At 43.3% G+C, this 12,152-nt stretch overlaps 1 protein-coding gene across 3 annotated transcripts in view; it reads left to right on the plus strand.

The window, feature by feature from the left end:
• Nucleotides 1–2,307: 2,307 nt before the first annotated feature.
• The window catches only part of SHLD1 (shieldin complex subunit 1), a 98,662-nt gene continuing 88,817 nt past the window's right edge, over nt 2,308–12,152 (plus strand). For 2 of the 3 annotated variants that reach the window (XR_008629386.1, XM_055133930.1), the window contains exon 1: nt 2,334–2,350. The gene's annotated coding sequence lies outside the window, so the exon portion shown is untranslated. Of the gene's footprint in view, nt 2,351–12,152 lie in introns of all 3 variants that reach the window. The other variant, XM_004610983.2, reaches the window with a different exon arrangement.

A 12,152-nucleotide genomic window follows, 5' to 3' on the forward strand; every position in this document is an offset into this window, starting at 1 on the left:
TATTTTTGTCGGATTTATTCTTTAAATACCAATCTCATTAAATAGTAAACACATTACCGTTAAAGGACGTAAATGAAAACTGAAAGAGAATAAAGAGAATGTTCTGAATTTTTTCCAGTATCTCCAAAATAAGTTCAATCTTTCTCTTCCCATCTACTTCACCTATAGACCTTATTGCATAGAGTTTAAATAGCTGAATTAAAAGACTGATGTGAAAATCTCCTGTCCCTATTCCAAAACAAAACCCAAATTGGGTTTTCTAGCTTCTTTCCATTTTCTCACTCTCTTCCCTTGCACATGGTAGACCCAGGTTCAAGGCCTGCCAGGAGTGATCCCTGAGTACAGAGTCAGGAATACGCCTGCCCTGAACACTAACATGTGTAGCCTAAAAACAAAGCAAAACAATACAAAAATTAATGTCTTCCTACCAACATTTGTTTTGATTTCAACTGAATAAAATGTTTAGTTTTACCACTCATCAACAGGAAGCAAACCTATTCACCCATTCAACGGAGCTAAATGACTCAACCCATGTGCTATGTGAAGATTATTATCCTATATAAAAGATCCTATGTATGGGATTAAATTCCACAAATTTTAAAGTATGTTCACAACATGGGATTTAAAGTTTTTATTCTTTTGCCATTTTAAAATTTATAAACTTGTTCACAATAATTCATTACATTCAATAATCCAACACCAATTCCACTGCCATTACACCTTCCCACCACCATTATTTCGAATTTTCCACCACCACCCAAGCCAGCCCCAAAGACAGATCCTAAATAATTTATTTTGTGGGGCTTGTTATGAATAATCTGCTAAAAATGATCCTAGAAATTTCCTTCTGTCATTTATTTTAATTGTTTTATTCCTCATAATCAGAGAACTTATCCCATATAAAATAGGTACTTATTCTGTCAAGAAACTTTTGACTCCTCTACATATGTATAGGATTCACCCACCACCAAAATTCCAGGCACCAAGTCACCAACCAAAATACCCCTCTCAATAATCTATCTATCCCTCTGCTAGCTACTATGATTTTCGCTGAGTTTCAGAAGCAGTTTTGTTTGGTTTGGGGCCACACTCGGCTGTTCTCAGGGCTTACTCCTGGCTCAGTGCTCAGGGATCACTCTTGGTAAATACAGGGGACCTTATGAAGTGCCAGAAATACAACCCAGTTTAGCCAGATACAAGAAAAAAGCGTTACACACTCTGCTGTCTCTCCGACCCAGTTTTGTTTTACAGCCAGCTAATTTGCTTCAGTTATTTATAGCCTACCTCCGAGTGAAACCATGTAGTAATTGGGTTTCACTTCTTTATTTTACAGAGCACAATCGCCTCAAGTTCCACCCATATTTTTCTTTCAGAGGCATGATTTCATATATTTTAACGATAGAGTATATTTCATTGAGCATATATGCTAACAACTTCTATATTCAGGCATGCATCAATGAACATGTAGGCTCAATCCACGCTTTGATTATGGTGAATACTGCTGTGACCATAGGAATACAAACGTAATTTTAATTAGCACTTTCATATCATTTAGACAAATGCCTAGGAATAGTATGAAAGGAATCTGGACAGCATTTTCCAGAGGCTGTACCCTTTATATACCCAGGAACCGCAGTAGCTGGCTTCCTTTCCCCTCCACATCCTTGTGAAGATTTCTTGTTCCAATCTTTTTGATACAGTCTCATGTAACTCTGGAGGAATGATTTTATGAAATAACTGGGGGCGGGGGAAGGTAAAACAAAACTATACGCTTTGGGGGCTGGAGAGATAGTACAGCGGGTAGGGCGCTTGCCTCGCATGCTACCAACCAGGGTTCAATCCCAGGCATCCTCTAGGGGCCCCTGGCACCAACAGGAGTAAGTCGGGAGAGGTAACTAAGCCCTGAGCACCGCCAGGGTTGGTCCCCAAAGAAAACCAAAACCAAGAATAGGCTATGGGGCCTGGAGCGTTAGTGCAGTGGGTAGGGTGTTTGCCTGGTCCTGATGCGGCTCCTCCTGGGCCCCGCCAGGAGTAATCCCTGGATGCAGAGTCCGAAATTAAGCCCAGGGCATGCCGGATGTAGCCCAGGAAAAAAAAAAAGACGTTTATTTTATTAACGTCCACAAAATGCATTTATCAATAAGCTGCGGTACGAACGGTCCTCAGTCAACTACCCGCCAGAACTCGGCGACCCAGACCGTGCCCTCATTCACAATGGCTGCGGCCCGCATTCCGAGCCCTTGCTTGCCCGCAGCAAAGATGGTGCCAGCGGCTTCGCAGCGCCCCGCCCCGTTGGCAGGGCAAACATGGCGCCTCCGCTTCCGGGTTCCGGCCAAAGCAGTAGTAAGCGGTGAGTGGACCTGGTTCCGTGCGCCGTTTGTCGTCCTGCTGTCGACAATGTCCTAGGCATTGCCTAGGACTGGGAATGAGAAAGGGAGCCTTGGCAGGGCGTCGCGTCCTTGTCCCGTCATCGGGAACTGCCCCGTGATCCTGGCAGTGCCCGTGGCGCACGCCGGGTCCCACCGCCGCCGCCACCCCCGGCTCAGCCCAGGCGCAGCTAAGGCCCGGGGCGTGCGGGAATTTGTCAGCCTGAGCCCCCCTGCCCCTTTTCAGAGCAGCTTTCCGAGATGGAATTGTCAGGCCTTGCAGTCGCCCCATTTCCAGTGTGAAAGACCAGGGGCTTTTCCTGGCTCCCAGCATTGTGCGTCTCTAGCATCCCAAACTGCCGATGGAACGCTCGCCTGGAACGTTGGAGCGGGACCCCCAGCAGTCACTTTCCACCCCCAGCATCTTCCATGCTGGGCTTCCGAGCCGGCTCCTGTCCCCCTGCTTGACAGAGATGAAATCTGTAGTCTTATGTTAGACACGCAGTCTTACGTTAAAGATAAACAGACATCTCGATTTTTGAAGAGTTGATTGGAGCAGAAATTAATAAGGCAGCATTTAATTTAGCAGATTAAACGGGATAGCCAGGGCAAAATGAAAAGACTTATAGGTAGGGAGGTGCAGGAACCAGAACGTGGTGGTAGGCAAAGAAAGTATTCGGTTATTGCAAGGTTAGAGAGTGTATCAGCACGATTACCTAGGGCTGATTAATCAATTCTGAATGGTTGATATAAAGTTTTCGTTTTGGAGATAGCCCAGACTGTAAATTTCAGTTTGGTAATGTGAGGTTTGGCCTACGTGATTCCATTTGGGGCCTATTTTTTGATTTTTCAGTTCTTCACTAGCTGCAGTATTTTCAAAGTTTGAACTTAAGGCATCCATCGGAACTTAATTCCTTTATTGCTGAAAAATGTTTCATGTATGTATGCCCCACATTTTATTCATCCATTTGTCAGTTGATGGATGGACATTTGGATTATACTTTTTGTCTGTGATTAATTAAGCTGTTGTTAATACTTGTATAAAGTCTGCCGTATGTTTTTCATTTTTCTTGAAGTATATACCTAGGAGTAAAATTGCCTGGTCAGAATAACTGTTGAGTCTTTTTGGAAATTACCAAACTGTTTTCCAAAGTGTTGGCACCATTTTTCCTTTTTGTTTGTGGATATCCTGTTGTCTCATCATTAAAAAGATTTAATTCCCTCACGGAATTGTCTTGGCACCCTGTGGAAAATTAACACAAATAAAATATTTTCCTTCTGGACTCTCAATTCTATTCCATTGAACTTTATGCTTTTCCTTGTGACAGTATTACACAGTCTTATTACTGTGACTTTGTAGTAAGTTTTTAATTGAAAAGAATGATACCTCTGATATTTTTCTTTTATAAGATTGTTTTTATTTTTGCCCCTTGCATTTCTACAATAAGAACTTTTTTTTTGGGGGGTCACACCCAGCCATGCACAGGGGTTACTCCTGGCTCTGCACTCAGGAATTACCCCTGGCGGTGCTCAGGGGACCATATGGGATGCTGGGAATTGAACCCGGGTGGGCCACATGCAAGGCAAACTTCCTACCCACTGTGCTATCACTCCACCCCCTCTACAATAAGAAATTTCTAAATAAGAAATTTTCTTATTTTATATTGTTATTGTAGTTTAGGTAATGGAGTTACAATAATATTCAAGTATCTGGTATTGATGCACAAAGCTATTACACACCACCAAAGTTCTCATGGTGCTCCCAGTCTGTCTGTCACCTCTGATTTGAAATTTCTTCCTTTATTCCCTTTCCCATTATTACTTCTCTTAGCACCACTCATGTGCTAGAGACCCTCCACTTATGTTCTTTCTCCTCTTACTTCCAGCCAACCTATTTATTTCCCTCTATCGCTCCAAACCTGTCACTCTCTGGTCCAAATTCCAATGTCCAAGGCTTATAATAAATTAATATTGCTTATAGTTTTAATTTGTTTCCATTCATAGATGAGTGAGATTGTAAGATCACTCTATATTTGTTCTTTTGCTTCTGGCTTATTTCACTGAGCATGATATCCTCTAGTTTCATCCAAGTTACCATGTACTGAGTGACTTATTTTTTCTGACAGCATAGTATTCCATTGTCTACATATACTACAACATTCTTATTCATGCATCTGTTATTGGACATATGGGTTTATTCCGTATCTTTGTACTAAGAGCTTCAATTAATGTAGGTATACTGCTATCTTTTTGAATTAATGTTTTGTGTTTGGGGCGATAGAAGTGGAATAGCTAGGTCAAATGGGAGCACGGGTTTTTTTTTTTTTTTTTAGAAATCTTATCACTTTCTACACAGGTTAAACCAGGTGATATTCCTACTAGCAGTCACTTGAGTGCTCAGTTTTTCACCACACACCTGTCAATGACTTACTGTTTTCATTTTTTAAAGTATACACCAATCTTACTGGTGTGAAGTAATACCTCATTGTTGTTTTGATATTTGTTTCCCTGAAACTAAGTGATAATGAACATTTTTTCATAGACTTACTTGCCACCCATGTCTCTTCTTTATGAAAGTTTCTATTCATCTCTTCTCCCGATTTTATTGATGGATTATTGGTTCTGTTGTTGTTCTGAACCTTGTGAGTGCTTTTATATTTGTGGTATTGTTCTTTATCTGAAATATATGTGAAAGTATCTTCTCCCTGCTGGTTGGCTCTCTGAATTTATTTTTTCTGCTCAAGCTTATTTTGTCATGTGGAAAGATTTTGGCTTCATATAGTCCTCACTTGCTTATTTTTATTACTTTTGCCATTGGGATTAGGTTATTGAATATCCTTTCAATGTCCAGATCCTGAAGACTTTTGCCTTTGCTTTTCTCTATGTATTTTACAATTTCTAGTTTAATCTTTAGGTGGTTGACCCACTTTGAATATGATTTTATGTATGGTGTGAGATGTAGGTCTAATTTGTTTGTTTCAACATGCAGTTTATCCATTTTTCACCAGCGTTTGTTGGAGAAGATCTCTTTGTTTCACTTCATGCATAAAACTCCTTTTCCATAGGTTAACTGTTCATATATCTGAGGGCTTTTTTTTAAAAAATAATTTTATTAAATCACCATGAGATAGTTACAAGCTTTCATGTTTGGGTTACAATCTCACAATGATCAAACACCCATCCAGTGCACATTCCATACCACCGATATCCCATGTATACCCCCCTTTCCTACCCTCCCCCTGCCTCCATGGCAGACAATATTCCCCATACTCTCTCTCTACTTTTGTGCATTATGGCTTGCAACACAGACACTGAGAGGTCATCATGTTTGGTCCATTGTCTACTTTCGGCACACATCCCCCATCCCAACTGGTTCCTCCAGCCATCATTTTCTTAGTGATCCCTTCTCTATTCCATCTGCCGTCTCCCCTCCACTCATGAAGCAGGCTTCCAGCTATGTGGCAATTGAGGGCTTATACTGGGGCGGGGGTTCTGAGCCATTGTCAACCTATCAGCTTATCCTTAGTTAAGTACCATGTTGTTTTGATTAAAATGTGTTACCTCCCCCAATTTTTTTCCCTCCCCAGGATGACTTTGGCTATTCGTGGTTTTATACATCCATACAAGTTTTAGTTGTGTCCATTTCTTGAAGAATGTCTCCACATGGGGCTGGAGCGATAGCACAGCAGTTGGGTGTTCGCCTTTCACGCGGCTGACCCGAGTTCAATTCCTTCGCCCCTCTTGGAGAGCCTGGCAAGCTACCGAGAGTATCGAGCCCACACAGCAGAGCCTGGCAGGCTACCCGTATGTATAGGATATACCAAAAACAGTCACAATAAGTCTCTCAATGAGAGACGTTACTGGTGCCCACTCGAACAAATTGATGAGCAACGGGATGACAGTGACAGTGACAGTCTCCACATGAATTTTTGAAATAGTTTTCGCAAATGTTTTTAAAAGCCAATGATATTTTAGTTAACATTGCATTGATCAGTTTGGGCAGCATTGCCATTTTAAGTTTTTATGTGAGATTCATTTATATCTTTACTTTTTTTTCAACTTTTTTAGTAGTTTTTACTACTTTTTTTGTTTTGTTTTGTTTTTGGGTCACACCAGGGGTTACTCCTGGCTCTTCACTCAGGAATTACCCCTGGCGGTGCTCAGGGGACCATATGGGATGCTGGGATTCGAACCCGGGTCGGCCGCGTGCAACGCAAACGCCCTACCCGCTGTGCTATCGCTCCAGCCCCAGTTTTTACTACTTTTGTAGTCAGTCATTTGGTTTAGTGACATATGCATCTTTAATTAATCCATCATGGATATTTTTTTCTTAATTTCACTGTCAGATTTTTTATGCTAGTGTAGATAAAGTAACTTGTCTATATTTAGCTTTAAATTCCTCAGTCTTAAGGACTATAGCACTGTAGCATTGTCGTCCTGTTGTTCATCACTTTGCTCGAGCGGGCACCAGTAACATCTCCGTTGTGAGACTTGTTGTTACTCTTTTTGGCATATCAAATACGCCATGGGGAGCTTTCCAGGCTCTGCCATGTGGGTGGGATACTCTCAGTAGCTTGCCAGGCTCTCCGAGAGGGGCAGAGGAATCGAACCCGGGTTGGTTTCGTGCAAGGCAAACACCCTACCCGCTGTGCTATTGCTCTAATCAGCTCAGTCTTTTTTTTTTTTTTTTTTTTTTTTATTGAATCACTGTGAGAACAGTTACAGTGATTTCAGGATCAAGTCTCAGTCATACAATAACCAAACACCCATCCCTTCACCAGTACACATGTTCCACCACCAAGAACCCCAGTATACCCCCCACCCCACCCCCTACCCTGCCTGGTGGCAGATGATTTTCACTTTACTCTCTCTTTACTTTGATTACATTCAGTTTTCTACAGAAAACCCACTATTATTATTGGGAATATTCCCCCAACAATCAGACTTGCCTAAAAGGCATCATTAAATAATTTGTTTTGTATTGATGAAAATGAAGAGCATATGATGTCACCCAGCCGCAACAGCGGCCGCGTGGTTTTGGAGTTCTGGTATTTTAGTAATTAAGTCCAGAGGTATTTCTGCCAGCAGCCGCTGCGTTCTGAGATTGGTTTGTGTGCCTCAGGCATCACAACTGTTCAGGGGCGGAGGAGCCCTTCGTGGGTGGCCGAGAGGGGTCTCATCTGGGGGGAGAGGGGCAGGGCTGATTCTGCCCCTCCCCGTCACAAGATTTCCCGAATTACCCATCACTGCAGGCTCCTACCTCTTTGTCCAGTTGGTTCTGAAAGGTGGAGGTCGCCATGCTGCTGCAAAGGGGAAAAGGCCGAGGGACAAAAACCCTTCCCCTCCCGGGGCTGCACAGGGCCATAGCTTAGTTCACAGTCCCGGAGCATTTCTGCCAGCAGCCACTGCATTCTGAGATTGGTTTGTGTGCCTCTGGGATCATGGCCGCTCAGGGGTGAAGGACCGCTCCTGAACATTTTTTGTATATCAGGAAAGGTTGTGCGGCTGTGTAAGCTGCTTAAGCGGTCACACGGTTTAGAGAAACAGTCCTAGTCCCACATACCAGAGCCATGTTAGTAGAAACTCAGTGTCGCCAGGATTCCATCTGGAGAAAGCGGAGAGACTGCACCTCCTCCATCTGGGGCACCCTGGTGTTATTGGCTCGGTTTGGGGTCCGGAGCATTCTCCGGTGTGTGGTGCCCGATTCTTCACTGCTGAGTGCCTCAGCTCAGTCTCAAACAAGACTTAAACTAATTGTTTAATCATTCTACTAGTCTTTTAAGTTGGATTCCTTAGGGATTGTGTTTGTTTGTTTTGATTTTGGACATGCTGGTGCTCAAGGGTTACTCCCAGCTCAGTGCTTGGGGATTGCTCCTGGCAGTACTCCGGATCACTCCTGGCAGTGCTAGGGGGATCATGCTGTGTGATCCCTGAGGCCTTCCATATATAAAACATGCTTCCCAGCTCACTACACACACTCTCTAGTCCTTGAGATTTTCCATATGCAAAAATTGTATCTCTGCTAGTAGAGTTCACCTCTCTAGAAAACCTTTGCTTCATGTTCTTACTTAATTGTGGGAATAAAATGTCCAAGATAGGGGCCAGAGAGATAGTACAAAGGTTAAGGCACTTGCCAAGCATGCAGCTGCATTTGTGACACTGGTTTGAATTTCGGCACCACATATGATCCCCCGAGCACTGCCAGGTGTGACCCCTGACCAGAGAGCCAAGAGTGGTTCCCAAGCACAGAACCAGGTGGGCCCCTGATCGCCTGGGTGTGCCCTGCTCTCAACCCCCACCCCCCCACCCCCAATTTCTCCAGGATATTGTTGAATAGAAATAATGAGAGCAAACATCGTCTGATCATAGGGAAGATTCAGTCTTTCCCATAAAGTGTGATACTTATAGTGGTTGTTTTGTTTGTTTGTTTGTTTGTTTGCTTTAAATGTGCCCTACAGGGCTGTGGAGAGAGCTCATAAATCCTGTCCCTAACATAAGCAGTGGTTGGGAGTAACCCCTGGGCACCACCAAATGAGGCCCCAAATGAACAAGTCACCAAATGAACAAATGTCCTATATCAGATTAAATAGTTTCCCATTATTCCAATTTTCAAAAAAATTTGAATTGGTACTTGGCTTTGTCAAATGCTATTGTGGCAAGGGGCATGCGGGGGTAGTAATGTCGGTTTTGTCCTTTTTTCTACTAATAGAATATTCACGATCACAATAACGAAATCCCATTAATCATCGATTTCTCGAGCGGGCTCAGTAACCTCTCCATTCGTCCTTTCCCTGAGATCTTAGAAGCCTCTGGACTCGGCCTTCCCAACGATGGATGTTGCACTGGAGGCTCTTTCAGGTTCAGGGCAATGAGATCCAGCTTGTTACTGGCTTTAGCATATGAATACACCATGGGAAGCTTGCAAGGCTGTCCCATGTGGGCAGGAAACTCTCAGAAGCTTGCCAGTTTCTCCCAGAGGGAGAAGGAGGCTACAAGATATCGCGCTTCTGGGAGCTTGCTTGTAAGTCTCTGGATTTTGGCTATTGATGGGATTACACACACCTGGGCTCCTCTGCCGGTACCTTCATGCGTGAGGCCTGTCCAAATGTGTGGAGAGGGGCCTCGAGCATGGCTGTAGCTAGGTTCCGGTGGTCTTCGGCTGCCGGGAGCTCTGCTCGGGGCGAGGAGGGAAGCTGGAGCCCATCCCCTCCGAGGGGCCCCTGGGAAGACAGCCAGGCGTGCGGGCAAGAGACTCTCTATAATATATATAATATATAATTATATAATATAATATTATATTAATTTTTGGATGTTTGGACAACTTTGCATTTTTATAAATTCCTTTTAGTCATGCAATATAGTCCTTTTACTTTTATATTTCAAGGTTTGGCTTGCTAGCACTGTCAAAGGTTTGTTTGTTTTTGTTTATGGGTAACACCTGGCAATGCTCAGGGCTTACTCCTGGCTCTGAACTCAGGGATCACCCCTAGTGGTGCTCAGGGGACCATATGGGATGTCGGGGATCAAACCCAGGTTAGTCAAGTGCAAAGTAAGTGCCCTACCTCCTATACTAACTCTCTGGCCCCAATGTCAAGGATTTTTTAAAAAATCTAAATTCATGATATTGTTTTTTTGTTGATGACCTTGTCTAGGGTTTTTTTGTTTTGTTTTGTTTTTGCATTAGGATAATATTGGGGTAAATTGGGAAGTGTTACCCTCTTTTCCTTTTTTTTTATTTTTTGGCCACACCTCCGCAGTACTCAGGGTAACTCCCGGTTCTGCACTTAGGAATCATTCCTGGAGGACTAGGGGAATATATGAGGTGCCAGGGATTGAACCCCGATTGGCCACCTGCAAGGCAAGTGTCCTACTCACTGTACTATATCTGTGGCCTCATCCTCTTCCTTTTTTAGAATTGTGTGAGTTCTTTCTGGAAAACCTGAAAGAAAGCCATTATATATGAAACATGGAGATCAAGAAGGATCTGGACTAGAAACACAGCTCAATGGGCAATTGATGTCTCAGAGGATAAAGCTTTGGGCTGAGTCTCCAAGAATCAGAGATGAGCTCCTGGGCAGGCAGGTGGGAATAGCTCCCTGAGCCCCCAGAGGTGGGAAGACCATTAGGACAGTAGCTTGAAAAACAAAGATCAGAAAGAACTCCCTTTTTTTTTTTCTCTTTTTGGGTCACACCAAGTGATGCACGGGGTTACTCCTGGCTCTGCACTCAGGAATTACTCCCGGTGGTGCTCAGGGGACCGTATGGGATGCTGGGAATCGAACCTGGGTTGGCTGCGTGCAAGGCAAACCCCCTACCTGCTGTGCTATTGCTCCAGCCCCCAAGAAGGAACTTTTAAAAGTTTTATTATGGATAGATCAAGTTGGCAGAAAAGAAGAAATACACCCATTTAGATTCTGTAAAAGGGGAAAAGAGATTGTGAGAAGGGCATATGTCTTTTTCTCATTACACTTTTCCTTCCTTCTGGACAGCCTCTTAGATTGATATAATTTTGTATCTTAAAAAAGTCAAGACTTGTTCAAAGAATTCCCACATAGCCTTTCCTAGGCTCACATATTGTCTACACGTGCCTTCTTTACTTCCTCATTCTCTCATATCCAATAATTCTAGGTATATTTATAAAACTATTTAACTTGAGTGTGGCAAATGTTTCTGAAGATAATGTCATTCTTCACACACCAAGCTTTGTTGAAAGTGGGAGCGAAGGCAGGGAGATAACTCAGGTGGTTGAGTACATATGTGGATAACACATGTCCCCTAAACCCTGCTGCATGTGGTCCTGGTGGCCCCAAAGTATAGTTGGGCCAGAGGCCAGCTATGGTCTTGGTGGTCCCCACTGACCACATGGACTAAGCTCTCCTGGGAGCATTCCCACCCTTAAAAATAATAAAGAAGAAAATGGAAACAGTCTAGGTCTATTGAAAAGTCTAATTTCAATATATTAGGTGATTGTGTTGATCCCCTGCTCCTTCAGTATTGGGGACAAAAGCTAGAGAGGGATTGTCATTGATGAAGGTTTCTGGAATGGTCCAGATGGTGAAATCTATAGGACTGGAATGGCCATAGTCACTGGAGGGACAGTTCTCCGGCTGTGACACAGGGTCTAGATGTGGTTGTCTTTGTGTATGAAAGGAAGTTAGGAAAGTCTCTTTCAGCTGGATTCTTTGTCAACTAGGAAGTGAGAAAATGGATTGAAAAGAGGAGGTGAGTATGTTAGTGTTAGAAACGGGGTGCGTTGAAGAAACTGGAGGAAATATGAAAGAATCAAGGAGAGTCTGAGAGAAACATTTCAGGATTCAATGAGCTGGATCGCCCTCCCCATCTTGGTGCCCATTCTTGTATATAGGAGGCCGAGGCCACCCTGTTCTGTTATTCTCTCCTCCAACGTGTGGAGAAGGGATGGATAGTTGGATTCACCTGTATTGGGATTTTGACAAAAGAGATGCAAGACAGATTAGTCAGGGAAGGGAATTTTCAGGTCTTCACAAGATTATGGACTAGGATGTAAAAAAGAAGACATCTGGGAAACAGGAGCAGATGGACAGCAGGAGGGCTGGGAAGAAAGGAGCCTATGATTTGTTTTTCTTAATTATTACTCTTTTGCTTGTTGGAGCTAGCATTATTGACCACAGATACTGTAGTAAGTATTTTACATGCGTTAGTTTCATATAATTCTTACAGCAACTCTTTAAGGTAAATATAGTCATCAAGCCATTTTTTATAGTTGAAGAAACAGATTAAGTGACTTGCCCACGGTGGCAAGCTACA

This window comes from Sorex araneus, chromosome 3 (genome assembly GCF_027595985.1).
Source record: "Sorex araneus isolate mSorAra2 chromosome 3, mSorAra2.pri, whole genome shotgun sequence".
NCBI lineage: Eukaryota > Metazoa > Chordata > Mammalia > Eulipotyphla > Soricidae > Sorex > Sorex araneus.